General features: G+C 47.7%; 1 protein-coding gene across 2 annotated transcripts in view; it reads right to left on the bottom strand.

The window, feature by feature from the left end:
- The window catches only part of nhsl2 (NHS-like 2), a 148,026-nt gene that overhangs the window by 81,624 nt on the left and 50,544 nt on the right, over nt 1-15,858 (bottom strand). The window lies entirely within an intron of this gene.

The following is a 15,858-nucleotide window of genomic DNA, read 5'->3' on the forward strand; positions in this document are numbered from 1 at the left end:
TGAGAGAGAGACAGCAAGAGAGAGAGTAGAGAGAGGGAGAGAGTGTTGTGTGCGTGTGCGTGTGTGTGTGTGTGTGTGTGTGTGTGTGTGTGTGTGTGTGTGTGTGTGTGTGTGTGTGTGTGTGTGTGTGTGTGTGTGTGTGTGTGTGTGTGTGTGTGTGTGTGTGTGTGTGTGTGTCAGAGAGAGAGAGAGTGAGAGAGAGAGAAGAGTAACAACAGAGAGGTAGAGCAAGAGATGGGAAAGGGGGGGGGACAGAGATACAGAGAGGGGTGCAACAAGGAGGAGAGAGGAGAGAGAGAGAGAGAGAGAGAGAGAGAGAGAGAGAGAGAGAGAGAGAGAGAGAGAGAGAGGGGTTTATCAGTACTGAGTGTTCCAGCGGGAAGAGGGGGGCTGGGTAGCTGGAGACTGCAGCTCCAGACTGCAGCTGGAGAGAGAGCGCGGGAGAAGGAGAGAGAGAGAGAGAGACGTGAGAGAGAGATGAGATTGAAAATGAAGCAAGCGGCACAGATGGAGAGATCGACAGAGCGAAATAGCACGGGCAAGCGAGTAAAGGAGAGGGAAGACGGAATGAGACGGAACGAAAGGGGGGAGGAGAGGAGAGGCAGCAAGGAAAGGGAGGAAAGGAGAGGCAGGCGATAAAGAAGGAGGACAAGAAAGAAAGATACGTCTGGAACACATGTTAGGTATTAGCAGCAGATGGATGGAGGGAGTGGGAATGGTGTTCAACCGCAGAGGAGAGGTGGGAGAAGCTTCACGAGGTGTCGTAAGGGTGACGTAAGGGTGACGTAAGGGGGAAAAGCAAAAGCAGACCCACACACACATAAATAGAGTTGGCTTTGTCATGACAGAAGGGAAATAATAGTAGTCTCTTTAGAAGCAGGATGGAGACCAAGGACATGTTAGTGTCAGTCTAATCCAACACACACACACACACACACACACACACACACACAAAGGCGCTATTTACAACGACACACACAATGCGGTGTGAATGCGGGCCTCACCCTAACGCTACTGCGGACGCTGGCTTTAACATTCCAATCCATCTCTCCCTCCCTCCCTCCCTCCCTAGTATCAAGTCTGGTAAACACCACGTGACCTCACAGTCAGATAAAGGACACATTACGTACGGTTAACATCCATTTACACATTGGGACTCCACATTCCCACACACATTTGTTACGCTATATTTTCCACAGAACATTCCACAGCTTTCTCCCACCTTTCCTTCAACAACAGGAGAACTGTGTGTGTGTGTGTGTGTGTGTGTGTGTGTGTGTGTGTGTGTGTGTGTGTGTGTGTGTGTGTGTGTGTGTGTGTGTGTGTGTGTGTGTGTGTGTGTGTGTGTGTGTGTGTGTGTGTGTGTGTGTGTGTGTGTGTGTTGGAGTGTGTAGGAAGGAAGTTTAATTCTGTGGAGAGTGTTGTGTTTTACAAGGTACGGAACAGCCCTCCACAGCAGGGCTAATACAAGGTCAGACAGCCCAGAACGCACACCTACATACAACACACACACACCGTCTCACACATGGTCAGTTTGCGTCAACAGACAGGAGCAGTAGAGAATGAAAACACTGGGGGCCAGGATAGTCCTCTTCTGTCCTGTCTTCTCATATCCTGTCTCTATCCCTCTCTTTTTCCTTATTTTTGTTTCTCTCTCTCTACATCTCCCCTCTCCCCTCGCGATGGACAACCACCCACACACACACACAGTGGTAGTGTTGCACGGTATACCAAAACCTCTCTACTTTTTCTATGCTAGAACTGGAAAAACAGTTTGGTACTGGAATTTTTGTTACTTTCAGTACTTTCAGTACTGTCAAATGTATCTCACGTCATCTACTGATTGAGAGAGGATCAAGTCTGTCTATCAGCGCAACCGATGTCCCTTTATAGCATGAGAGCACTGTGCCTGCTCCACTTACTCATTGCTAGCTCTAGCCTGTCCCGAGGAACCACTGCACTCACTGGGAGTCTGGGCTGCATCACCACTTATGCTGCACATAAGTTAACACACTTGAATAATGCAGCACGACATGTAGTAATGTTGAAAGTGTTAATTACCGTTCGCAAAACAATGTCCATTACAGGATAGGACACTTTACAAAGCAAGAAGATACCAGTAGCTTCCAGCTTTGTAAACTAACTTTCCTTGCTAGATTACATAAATTCACTACCCTAGTACCTTGTTCGTGATCATTTGCAAGCCATAACGCAAACATATTGTTGATTTGAAATCACTTCATCTCCCCTGCCTCACGTCTCTCTTTGCCGGAACCTGGAACTGTGTGTGTGTGTGTGTGTGTGTGTGTGTGTGTGTGTGTGTGTGTGTGTGTGTGTGTGTGTGTGTGTGTGTGTGTGTGTGTGTGTGTGTGTGTGTGTGTGTGTGTGTGTGTGTGTGTGTGAATGATGTCATGGCTCTTAAAGAGACAGCATACACTTTTATAAAAGAAGAGATTACTTCTTCTTTGCAAATGTTATCGATCTGTACAATTAAAAACAGTGGAAGGGGAACGGGTTGTTTTGTCATCTGTAGCCCCGTGAACTCAGCCAAAACAAGCTCAATAACTCAACGCACGCACACACTCCTATTGAATATGCATTCATCTGTATTGTGAATAGGCCTAAGCTACATCTTGATTGACCCAGTTTATCAATAGAGATTTACCATTCAAATCAATTATTATCATTATGTATTATTATGTAGTTAGATTGCTAAAAACCAAAAAACGGTCAAATTGATTGTAATAATTGATTCATGGATGCATATATAAAGAAAACTAAAATTACAAATGTAATGATCTGTCTGAATCAAGTGCCACTCTGTGACTTCTGCTTATACACCTTATTTTCTTCCCCTTGGTATCATTTTGGTATCGAGTATCATGATGATATCGAGTATCCTGATACTAAACCTGGTATCGAAGTCAAAGTTCTGGTATGGTGACAACACGCCACTGCGGTGTGAACGCAGGGCAGGTCTCACCCTACTGTGGACGCAGGCTTTAACATTCCAATCCATCTCTCCCTCCATCTACAGTATCCCTCCCGCTCTCCATTATCAATTCATCACAGGCATCTGTCTGGTAAACACCACGTGACCTCACAGTCAGATAAAGGACACATACACACGGTTAACATCCATACACACGTTTGGTGGGAAAAAACGTCACATTCCCACACACATTTGTTAGGCTAGATTTCCCACTGAACATTTTCCCACCTTCCCATCAACAACAGGAGAACAGTGCGTGTGAGTGAGTGAGTGAGTGAGTGAGTGAGTGAGTGAGTGAGTGAGTGAGTGAGTGAGTGAGTGAGTGAGTGAGTGAGTGAGTGAGTGAGAGGGAAGTAAGGAAGTTTAAGAGAGTGTTGTGTTTTACAAGGTCCAGAACACAAGGTCACACAGCCCACAACACACACACCTACTTAACACAAAATACACATACAGCAACATGACACACACACCGCCTCACACATGGTCAGTTTGAGACAGACAGGAGCAGTAAAAGAAAGAAAACACTGGGGGCCACGATGGTCCTCGCTCTCTCTCAAACAAGACTTTGAGTAATCCCCCGACTCTCTCTCTCTCTCTCTCTCTCTCTCTCTCTCTCTCTCTCTCTCTCTCTCTCTCTCTCTCTCTCTCTCTCTCTCTCTCTCTCAAAATACTAGCCATAATAGGGCGCAAGTGATAAAGCGTCACGTGACACCGATGTTTGCTTTGTAGCACCTACAGGTGAAACACTGTGGAGCCGTAAAGAAGGCCTGGGTAAGGCCAACATCTCATAGATACGCAAACGTTCATACATAACAGGGTTAGCAATTCAAACCAGTATATTGCCACCATATTGTCTGTTTGACTGATGGACACGGTATCTCTCAGGATTTAATACAATAGGTCTCCAGTTGCCGTACGTGATGTATCCCAATTAAGTATTGGCATAACGACGTATTGCACGGTAGAATTCTGGAAACGAACCATTTTAAAAGAGACTAAAGACTGTAAAGGCATACGCCGCATGAAAGCAATGCCGTTTCAATGCAGTGTATTTGACAAACTCTGTCCCACCCATTTCTGGCCCCTTCATATCATTTTGTTACACTAACATCTGTCACTATGGACAACAGGGGTGTTCTCTCTCTCTCTCTCTCTCTCTCTCTCTCTCTCTCTCTCTCTCTCTCTCTCTCTCTCTCTCTCTCTCTCTCTCTCTCTCTCTCTCTCTCTCTCTCTCTCTCTCTCTCTCTCTCTCTCTCTCTCTCTCTCGCTGACCTCTCTCTGCCTTTCCCTCTTTCTCGCGCTGTCCTTCCCGCTGTCTCTCTTCAACTGAAATTAAAACCATGACTTGTATGAAGTTGTGTTGCCAGCTGTCACACCAAGGGAAAGAGAGGAGTCCAAAAGGGGAGGAGAAATCGAGAGATGGAGAAAGGAAGAGAAGAAGACTTTACCCCACACCCTTGACTCCCTCTTCTCAACAAGGTTGGTACATGAAGAAAGGGTCTACTGATATCTCTGTTCTCTTTTCCATGTCTCTCTCTCCTCTATCACTTTAGAAGGTACTGTACATTTCTTGATGTCTCATATCTGGATCAAATCTCTGTCCACCTCTTCTTTCCCTCTCGCTCTCTCTCTCTCTCCACCTCGTTCCCTCTCTCTCTCTCTCTCTCTCTCTCTCCATCTCTCTCTCACTCTCCATCTCTTTCCCTCTCTCTCTCTCTCACTCTCTCTCCACCTCTTTCCCTCTCTCTCTCTCTCACTCTCTCTCCACCTCTTTCCCTCTCTCTCTCTCTCTCTCTCTCTCCCTCTCTCTCTCTCTCTCTCTCTCTCTCTCTCTCTCTCTCTCTCTCTCTCTCTCTCTCTCTCTCTTTCTCTCTCTCTCTCTCTCACTCTCTCTCCACCTCTTTCCCTCTCACTCTCTCTCTCTCTCACTTTCTCCCTCTGTGTTTCTGCCAAAGTGGAGTTTAAACACCAGTGGAACAAAACGCACCTGCAAATGCCAACACAATCTATTTAATCAAATAAAAGTCAACACATGAAGCCACCGAATGAAATCAGCCCTTTTCCGCCTTTTACTCCATTTACACAACAAACTAAACTCCATTGAAGTGTATTCACCTGCAACTCAAAGTGATCAGATACTTACACACTGCTTGTATGGACCCTTTCAGTGTTCCTTGTCTCAGCGTCTATGTCCGACCAATTGACTGACTGACTGATCAACTTAAAAGGAGAGAGGGCTGAAGAGAGAGGGGCGGAGGAGAAGAACACAAGAACTCTCCCCAGGTCAATGAGCCGTTGAACGCATGCTCCCCTCTTCGTACCGACCCTAGACCCCGACACATTCCGAGGCATATAGCAGACATCTGGCAGGGTGGATTATGGGTAATTAACCGAGATTAAACAATTCCATTTGATCATGGTCCCTGCAGACCCACGGGAATAACAGAGATTACACTACAATCTACAGTGTGTGTGTGCGTGTGCGTGTGTGTGTGTGTGCCTGTGTGTGTGTCCAGCCCAAAGCAGGGGAATAATAGATTACAGTTCGATCTACAGTGGGGATTACGAGCACACCACGCCTCCAGCAGAACACAGCCTACAGGGATTTAAACATCCTTAAAACGATTCTTACTCCTTAATCCTGCTTCCTGTGTGTGTGTGTGTGTGTGTGTGTGTGTGTGTGTGTGTGTGTGTGTGTGTGTGTGTGTGTGTGTGTGTGTGTGTGTGTGTGTGTGTGTGTGTGTGTGTGTGTGTGTGTGTGTGTGTGTGTGTGTGTGTGTGTGTGTGTGTGTGTGTCTAGACTGTATATATTTATTTCTAGACCTGAGACATTGGATTACAGGATGGTAATTCCTCCACAAATGCCTCTGCTATCTATCTACCAGAGATATGATTGTGATCTAACCGACATGGTGGCAGGACCACTGCATATACATTTGTCCAGATAGGCCGCTCGGCCCATAGAATTAGAGGATTGAGATCGGCCCTCACACAAACGTGAGCACACCCACCCCCCCTGTCTGGTGTGTGTGAATGTGTGCATGTGTGGAGTGTGCTCACACTTTTGTATTTCACTTTTGTGTATTATCTATTTCACTTGCTTTGGCAATGGACACATATCTTTCTCAGGCTCCTCTGGGCATCATTCACTCCCACTGGGGGACCACTTCTAGGGAACAGAAAGACAAGAAGAGGAGAGAAGAGGTGGAGGAGGAGAAGGGGTGGAGGAGGAGAAGGGGTGGAGGAAGAGAAGGGGAATTGTTTTTACCTGTCAAGTCTTTTCTAATCAGTGCAGATGAAGAGGAAGAAATGAGGAGAGGACAGATTTTGAAGCTTTCTTTGAGAAAGAGCCAGAGGGTCATTGCAGCCTACTCTTCCTCCCTATAACCCGATCCCTCCATCCCTCTTTTCTACAGCATCCCGTCTTTATTTACTCTTCATTAACAAGGCTTGGTAACAGGAACACCACAGGCTATTCTGATGCAACAAGCAGAAGCTACGGCTCTTGTTTAGAAAGCTAAATTACACACACGGGGGGGCTGCGTCTCAAATGGCAGCCTGTTCCCTACGTAGTGCCCTACTTCTGACCAGAGCCCATAGGAAATAGGGTGCCATTTAGGATGTAGACATGGCATTTCGCCTACTCGATGTTGTTTTCTTTCATTCAATTAGATTAGAATGAATTGTCTGTCTGGGTATCTGGTTCTGCTCCATTATGTTCTTTATGTCTCCAGTTGATGTCAAGGGGGCCTTGCTGTCAGGGGGGCCTTGCTGTCAGGGGGGCCTTGCTGTCAGGGGGCCTTGCTGTCAGGGGGGCCTTGCTGTCAGGGGGCCTTGCTGTCAGGGGGGCCTTGCTGTCAGGGGGGCCTTGCTGTCAGGGGGCCTTGCTGTCAAGGGGGCCTTGCTGTCAAGGGGCCTTGCTGTCAGGGGGGCCTTGCTGTCAGGGGGCCTTGCTGTCAGGGGGGCCTTGCTGTCAAGGGGGCCTTGCTGTCAGGGGGGCCTTGCTGTCAGGGGGGCCTTGCTGTCAGGGGGCCTTGCTGTCAAGGGGGCCTTGCTGTCAAGGGGGCCTTGCTGTCAGGGGGCCTTGCTGTCAGGGGGCCTTGCTGTCAGGGGGGCCTTGCTGTCAGGGGGACCTTGCTGTCAGGGGGTCTTGCTGTCAAGGGGGTCTTGCTGTCAGGGGGCCTTGCTGTCAGGGGGGCCTTTCCAAGGCTGTGTCACAAATAGCATCATATTCCCTGTATAATGATCATAATTTAACTCAAATAATCATAATTTAGATCATAATTTAACTCTGATTGCGAGAAAGCTTACAACACAGTGATTGATGTAAAACCCTCAAGGCGGCAAACCTCTGAGACTTGGTCCATTTTGAAATTGACTTAAAGAGAATCAAGTGGGATGATGTCCTGACCTCCGAGGACCTAGACAATAATTGTGACATACAATAACAACAAAACTCAGTATACTTTGTTTTTAAATTACTAAGACAATAACATGTGAGAAAAACATCAATACATCATCAGCCCACATTTGTTAAGTAGGTCTAAGCCCTGAGACGACAATATCTGCTAAGCTAACATACAGTGCATTCAGAAAGTATTCAGACCCTTGACTTTTTCCACATTTTGTTACTTTACAGCCTTAATCTAAAATGGATTAAATATTTTTTTCCCTCGCCAATCTACACAAACAAAAACTGTTTATTTTATTTTGAAAATGTATTAAAAATAAAAAACTGAAATATTTACACAACTATTCAGACCCGATATTCAGTACTTTGTTGAAGTACCTTTGGCAGTGATTACAGCTTTGAGTCTTCTTGGGTATGACACTACAAGCTTGGCACACCTGTATTTGGGGAGTTTCTCCCATTCTTCTATGCAGATCATCTCAAGCTCTGTCAGGTTGGATGGGGATTGTCGCTGCACAGCTATCTCCCCAGAGATGTTAGATCGGGTTCTATTCCAGGCTCTGTCTGGGACACTCAAAGACATTCAAACTTGTCCTGAAGCTACTTCTGCGTTCTCTTGGTGTCAGGGGGGCCTTGCTGTCAAGGGGGCCTATGCTGTCAGGGGGGCCTTGCTGTCAGGGGGGCCTTGCTGTCAGGTGGACAATGGTGGAACAAACTCCCTCACGACGCCAGGACAGCGGAGTCACCACCTTCCGGAGACACCTGAAACCCCACCTCTTTAAGGAATACCTAGGATAGGATAAAGTAATCCTTCTCACCCCCCTTAAAGGATTTAGATGCACTATTGTAAAGTGGCTGTTCCACTGGATGTCATAAGGTGAATGCACCAATTTGTAAGTCGCTCTGGATAAGAGCGTCTGCTAAATGACTTAAGTGTAAATGTAAATGTAAATGTCTTGGCTGTGTGATTAAAGTTGTTGTCCCGTTGGAAGGTGAACCTTCGCCCCAGTCGGAGGTCCTGAGCAGGTTTTCATCAAGGATCTCTCTGTACCGTTCATCTTTCCCTTGATCATGATGAGTCTCCCTGCCGCTGAAAAATATCCCCTCAGCATGATGATGCTACCACCATGCTTCACCGTAGGGATGGTGCCAAGTTTCTTCCAGATGTGACACTTGGCATTCAGACCAAAGAGTTTAATCTTGGTTTCATCAGACCAGATAATCTTGTTTCTCATGGTCTGAGAGTCTTTAGGTGCCTTTTGGAAAACTCCAAGCGGGCTGTCATGTGCCTTTTACTGAGAAGTGGCTTCTGTCTGGCCACTCTACCATAAAGGCTTGATTGGTGGAGTGCTGCAGAGATGGTTGTCCTTCTGGAATATTCTCCCATCTCCACAGAGGATCTCTGGAGCTCTGTCAGAGAGACCATTGGGTTCTTGGTCACCTCCCTGACCAAGGCCCTTCTCCCCTGATTGCTCAGTTTGGCCGAGAGGCCAGCTCTAGAAAGAGTCTTGGTGGTTCGAAACTTCTTCCATTTAAGAATGATGGAGGCCGCTGTGTTCTTGGGGACCTTCAATACTGCAGACATTTTTTGGTAGCCTTCCCAAGATTTGTGCCTCGGCACAATCCTGTTTCGGAGCTCTACGAACAATTCCTTTGATGGCTCATGGCTTGGTTTTTGCTCTGACATGCACTGTCAAATGTGGGACCTTATAGAGACAGGTGTGTGCCTTCCAAATCACATCCTATCAATTGAATTGACCACAGACGGACTCCAATCAAGTTGTAGAAACGATGGAAACAGGATACAGCTGAGCTCAATTTCAAATCTCTTAGCAAAGGGTCTGAATACTTATGTAAATACAGTATTTTGTTTTTTATTTGTAATACATTTTAAAAAGTTCTAAAAACCTGTTTTCGCTTTGTTATTATGGGATATTGTGTGTAGACCGATGAGGAAATGTTTTATTTTTTCAATTTTAAGAATAAGGCTGTAACTTAACAAAATGTGGAAAAAGTCAAGGGGTCTGTCGTCCTTAACGTAGGAGACTCTGCTAGCTAGCCAACAGCTAACAGCTAACAGCTAGCCAACGTCTACTGAATCGAACTCAACAACCCGGTCGCACTCACAGGTAGTATCACATTTTCATTTCATTTCATTACAGTACAACGGTTTGATTTGTTTGATCGTAACTAGCTACATAGCTAGCTACATAGCCGTCTTTGTATCAAAGATAATTGTGTAGTCTAGAGCGATTTTCTAGGTTAGCTAGCCAGCTATTGTCGTTCTTTTAACGCAACGTAACGTAAACAACACTGCTAGCTAGCCAGCTAGCCCCGAATAGCAGCACTGCAGAAACTATTACACTCAACGATTGATTAGTGTAGTGTCAACAATGCAGCTACTGCCAGCTAGCCTACTTCAGCAGTACTGTATCATTTTAATCATTTTAGTCAATAAGATTCTTGCTACGTAAGCAACTTTCTGAACATTCGAGACGTGTAGTCCACGTGTCATTCAATCTCCTTTGCATTAGCGTAGCCTCTTCTGTAGCCTGTCAACTATGTGTCTGTCTATCCCTGTTCTCTCCTCTCTGCACAGACCATACAAACGCTCCACACACGCGCGTGGCCGCGGCCACCTAATCTGGTGGTCCCAGCGCACGACCCACGTGGAGTTCCAGGTCTCCGGTAGCCTCTGGAACTGCCGATCTGCGGCCAACAAGGCAGAGTTCATCTCAGCCTATGCCTCCCTCCAGTCCCTCGACTTCTTGGCACTGACGGAAACATGGATCACCACAGATAACACTGCTACTCCTACTGCTCTCTCTTCGTCCGCCCACGTGTTCTCGCACACCCGAGAGCTTCTGGTCAGCGGGGTGGTGGCACCGGGATCCTCATCTCTCCCAAGTGGTCATTCTCTCTTTCTCCCCTCACCCATCTGTCTATCGCCTCATTTGAATTCCATGCTGTCACAGTTACCAGCCCTTTCAAGCTTAACATCCTTATCATTTATCGCCCTCCAGGTTCCTCGGAGAGGTCATCAATGAGCTTGATACCTTGATAAGCTCCTTTCCTGAGGACGGCTCACCTCTCACAGTGCTGGGCGACTTTAACCTCCCCACGTCTACCTTTGACTCATTCCTCTCTGCCTCCTTCTTTCCACTCCTCTCCTCTTTTGACCTCACCCTCTCACCTTCCCCCCTACTCACAAGGCAGGCAATACGCTCGACCTCATCTTTACTAGATGCTGTTCTTCCACTAACCTCATTGCAACTCCCCTCCAAGTCTCCGACCACTACCTTGTATCCTTTTCCCTCTCGCTCTCATCTAACACCTCCCACACTGCCCCTACTCGGATGGTATCGCGCCGTCCCAACCTTCGCTCTCTCTCCCCCGCTACTCTCTCCTCTTCCATCCTATCATCTCTTCCCTCTGCTCATACCTTCTCCAACCTATCTCCTGATTCTGCCTCCTCAACCCTCCTCTCCTCCCTTTCTGCATCCTTTGACTCTCTATGTCCCCTATCCTCCAGGCCGGCGCGGTCCTCCCCTCCCGCCCCATGGCTCGACGACTCATTGCGAGCTCACAGAACAGGTCTCCGGGCAGCTGAGCGGAAATGGAGGAAAACTCGCCTCCCTGCGGACCTGGCATCCTTTCACTCCCTCCTCTCTACATTTTCCTCCTCTGTCTCTGCTGCTAAAGCCATTTTCTACCACTCTAAATTCCAAGCATCTGCCTCTAACCCTAGGAAGCTCTTTGCCACCTTCTCCTCACTCCTGAATCCCCCCCCCCTCCCCCTCTGCAGATGACTTTGTCAACCATTTTGAAAAGAAGGTCGACGACATCCGATCCTCGTTTGCTAAGTCAAACGGCACCGCTGGTTCTGCTCACACTGCCCTACCCTGTGCTCTGACCTCTTTCTCCCCTCTCTCTCCAGATGAAATCTCGCGTCTTGTGACGGCCGGCCGCCCAACAACCTGCCCGCTTGACCCTATCCCCTCCTCTCTTCTCCAGACCATTTCCGGAGACCTTCTCCCTTACCTCACCTCCCTCATCAACTCATCCCTGACCGCTGGCTACGTCCCTTCCGTCCTCAAGAGAGCGAGAGTTGCACCCCTTCTGAAAAAACCTACACTCAATCCCTCCGATGTCAACAACTACAGACCAGTATCCCTTCTTTCTTTTCTCTCCAAAACTCTTGAACGTGCCGTCCTTGGCCAGCTCTCCCGCTATCTCTCTCTGAATGACCTTCTTGATCCAAATCAGTCAGGTTTCAAGACTAGTCATTCAACTGAGACTGCTCTTCTCTGTATCACGGAGGCGCTCCGCACCGCTAAAGCTAACTCTCTCTCCTCTGCTCTCATCCTTCTAGACCTATCGGCTGCCTTCGATACTGTGAACCATCAGATCCTCCTCTCCACCCTCTCCGAGTTGGGCATCTCCGGCGCGGCCCACGCTTGGATTGCGTCCTACCTGACAGGTCGCTCCTACCAGGTGACGTGGCGAGAATCTGTCTCCTCACCACGCACTCTCACCACTGGTGTCCCCCAGGGCTCTGTTCTAGGCCCTCTCCTATTCTCGCTATACACCAAGTCACTTGGCTCTGTCATAACCTCACATGGTCTCTCCTATCATTGCTATGCAGACGACACACAATTAATCTTCTCCTTTCCCCCTTCTGATGACCAGGTGGCGAATCGCATCTCTGCATGTCTGGCAGACATATCAGTGTGGATGACGGATCACCACCTCAAGCTGAACCTCGGCAAGACGGAGCTGCTCTTCCTCCCGGGGAAGGACTGCCCGTTCCATGATCTCGCCATCACGGTTGACAACTCCATTGTGTCCTCCTCCCAGAGCGCTAAGAACCTTGGCGTGATCCTGGACAACACCCTGTCGTTCTCAACTAACATCAAGGCGGTGGCCCGTTCCTGTAGGTTCATGCTCTACAACATCCGCAGAGTACGACCCTGCCTCACACAGGAAGCGGCGCAGGTCCTAATCCAGGCACTTGTCATCTCCCGTCTGGACTACTGCAACTCGCTGTTGGCTGGGCTCCCTGCCTGTGCCATTAAACCCTACAACTCATCCAGAACGCCGCAGCCCGTCTGGTGTTCAACCTTCCCAAGTTCTCTCACGTCACCCCGCTCCTCCGCTCTCTCCACTGGCTTCCAGTTGAAGCTCGCATCCGCTACAAGACCATGGTGCTTGCCTACGGAGCTGTGAGGGGAACGGCACCTCAGTACCTCCAGGCTCTGATCAGGCCCTACACCCAAACAAGGGCACTGCGTTCATCCACCTCTGGCCTGCTCGCCTCCCTACCACTGAGGAAGTACAGTTCCCGCTCAGCCCAGTCAAAACTGTTCGCTGCTCTGGCCCCCCAATGGTGGAACAAACTCCCTCACGACGCCAGGACAGCGGAGTCAATCACCACCTTCCGGAGACTCCTGAAACCCCACCTCTTTAAGGAATACCTAGGATAGGATAAGTAATCCTTCTCACCCCCCCCCCCCCTTTAAGATTTAGATGCACTATTGTAAAGTGACTATTCTACTGGATGTCATAAGGTGAATGCACCAATTTGTAAGTCGCTCTGGATAAGAGCGTCTGCTAAATGACTTAAATGTAAATGTAATGTAATGTCTGAATCCTCTCCAAAAGACACTGTATGGAATTGTTTTCAGACGCTAATACCATGCATCATTTAGCTATTTGATTTTGATTTTTTTTTTTAGGATCCTTGTAGGTATCCCCCAAAGATATGTTCAAATGATTTGATGAACCATTAGATTTGGCCTCTACTGTTATGGCCCGCAGAAACACATTGAACAATATAAATCCTCCATGGAAAAACACATAGTCAATGATCTGATCAAAGGGGAGTATGTTTCAAGTATCTGTCCTATAACCGAAAGGTATAAGGAAACAATGTAGACTCATATTTAACCCCTTTAATCTAGTGATGGGAAGTTTGGCTCTTTTTACTGACTCAGATATTTTTGCTCATTTGAGTCCCGCAGGACCCCCCTACTGGTGAACGATGAACTGAAAACTCAAAAGAGTCATAATTCTACAAGCCTCTCCTTCCTGGGCTCATTTGAGCTGTCATTTGTGACTGAGACTTGTAAAACATTGTACATTTGTTGATCGCTAGGCATACAAATAAGATTATTTTTTGATACATTTGAAAGGAGGTCTAGTTGTGGCCGCAACCGGACAAGATTGTGAATGACTCTTGGCAGAATGCATTTCTTGACTGCCGTGAGAGTGATGAGCAAAGTGTCGTTCGTGAACTTCAGCCCCCCCCAAACGATTTGTTCTCGAGTTCGGGGTTGTTGAGTAGAGGTTGTGTATGTTTTGGTTCTACAAAGCTGTGTCCATCATAGCATTCAATTATTGTACTGAGGCTAGGAAACACGGTCTCCACCGATAAATCCATGATTATCGAAAACTTCAATAAGCACTTCTCAACGGCTGGCCATGCCTTCCGCCTGGCTACTCCAACCTCGGCCAACAGCTCCGCCCCCCCTGTAGTTCCTCACCCAAGCCTCTCCAGGTTCTCCTTTACCCAAATCCAGATAGCAGATGTTCTGAAAGAGCTGCAAAACCTGGACCCGTACAAATCAGCTGGGCTTGACAATCTGGACCCGCTATTTCTGAAACTATCTGCCGCCATTGTCGCAACCCCTATTACCAGCCTGTTCAACCTCTCTTTCATATCGTCTGAGATCCCCAAGGATTGGAAAGCTGCCGCAGTCATCCCCCTCTTCAAAGGGGAGACACCCTGGACCCAAATTGCTATAGACCTATATCCATCCTGCCCTGCCTATCTAAGGTCTTCGAAAGCCAAGTCAACAAACAGGTCACTGACCATCTCGAATCCCACCGTACCTTCTCCGCTGTGCAATCTGGTTTCCGAGCCAGTCACGGGTGCACCTCAGCCACATTCAAGGTACTAAACGATATCATAACCGCCATCGATAAAAGACAGTACTGTGCAGCCGTCTTCATCGACCTCGCCAAGGCTTTCGACTCTGTCAATCACCATATTCTTATCGGCAGACTCAACAGCCTCGGTTTTTCGGATGACTGCCTTGCCTGGTTCACCAATTACTTTGCAGACAGAGTTCAGTGTGTCAAATCGGAGGGCATGCTGTCCGGTCCTCTGGCAGTCTCTATGGGGGTGCCACAGGGTTCAATTCTCGGGCCGACTCTTTTCTCTGTATATATCAATGATGTTGCTCTTGCTGCGGGCGATTCCCTGATCCACTTCTACGCAGACGACACCATTCTATATACTTTCGGCCCGTCATTGGACACTGTGCTATCAAACCTCCAAACGAGCTTCAATGCCATACAGCACTCCTTCCGTGGCCTCCAACTGCTCTTAAACGCGAGTAAAACCAAATGCATGCTTTTCAACCGATCGCTGCCTGCACCCGCATGCCCGACTAGCATCACCACCCTGGATGGTTCCGACCTTGAATATGTGGACATCTATAAGTACCTAGGTGTCTGGCTAGACTGCAAACTCTCCTTCCAGACTCACATCAAACATCTCCAATCAAAAATCAAATCAAGAGTCGGCTTTCTATTCCGCAACAAAGCCTCCTTCACTCACGCTGCCAAGCTTACCCTAGTAAAACTGACTATCCTACCGATCCTCGACTTCGGCGATGTCATCTACAAAATGGCTTCCAGCACTCTACTCAGCAAACTGGATGCAGTCTATCACAGTGCCATCCGTTTTGTCACTAAAGCACCTTACACCACCCACCACTGCGACTTGTATGCTCTAGTCGGCTGGCCCTCACTACATATTCGTCGCCAGACCCACTGGCTCCAGGTCATCTACAAGTCCATGCTAGGTAAAGCTCCGCCTTATCTCAGTTCACTGGTCACGATGGCAACACCCATCCGTAGCACGCGCTCCAGCAGGTGTATCTCACTGATCATCCCTAAAGCCAACACCTCATTTGACTGCCTTTCGTTCCAGTACTCTGCTGCCTGTGACTGGAACGAATTGCAAAAATCGCTGAAGTTGGAGACTTTTATCTCCCTCACCAACTTCAAACATCAGCTATCCGAGCAGCTAACCGATCGCTGCAGCTGTACATAGTCTATAGGTAAATAGCTCACCCATTTTCACCTACCTCATTCCCATACTGTTTTTATACTGTTTTTATTTATTTACTTTTCTGCTCTTTTGCACACCAATATCTCTACCTGTACATGACCATCTGATCATTTATCACTCCAGTGTTAATCTGCAAAATTGTATTATTCGCCTACCTCCTCATGCCTTTTGCACACATTGTATATAGACTGCCCATTTTTTCTACTGTGTTATTGACTTGCTAATTGTTTACTCCATGTGTAACTCTGTGTTGTCTGTTCACACTGCTATGCTTTATCTTGGCCAGGTCGCAGTTGCAAATGAGAACTTGTTCTCAAC

Source organism: Oncorhynchus keta, chromosome 13 (genome assembly GCF_023373465.1).
Source record: "Oncorhynchus keta strain PuntledgeMale-10-30-2019 chromosome 13, Oket_V2, whole genome shotgun sequence".
Classification (NCBI taxonomy): Eukaryota; Metazoa; Chordata; class Actinopteri; order Salmoniformes; family Salmonidae; genus Oncorhynchus; species Oncorhynchus keta.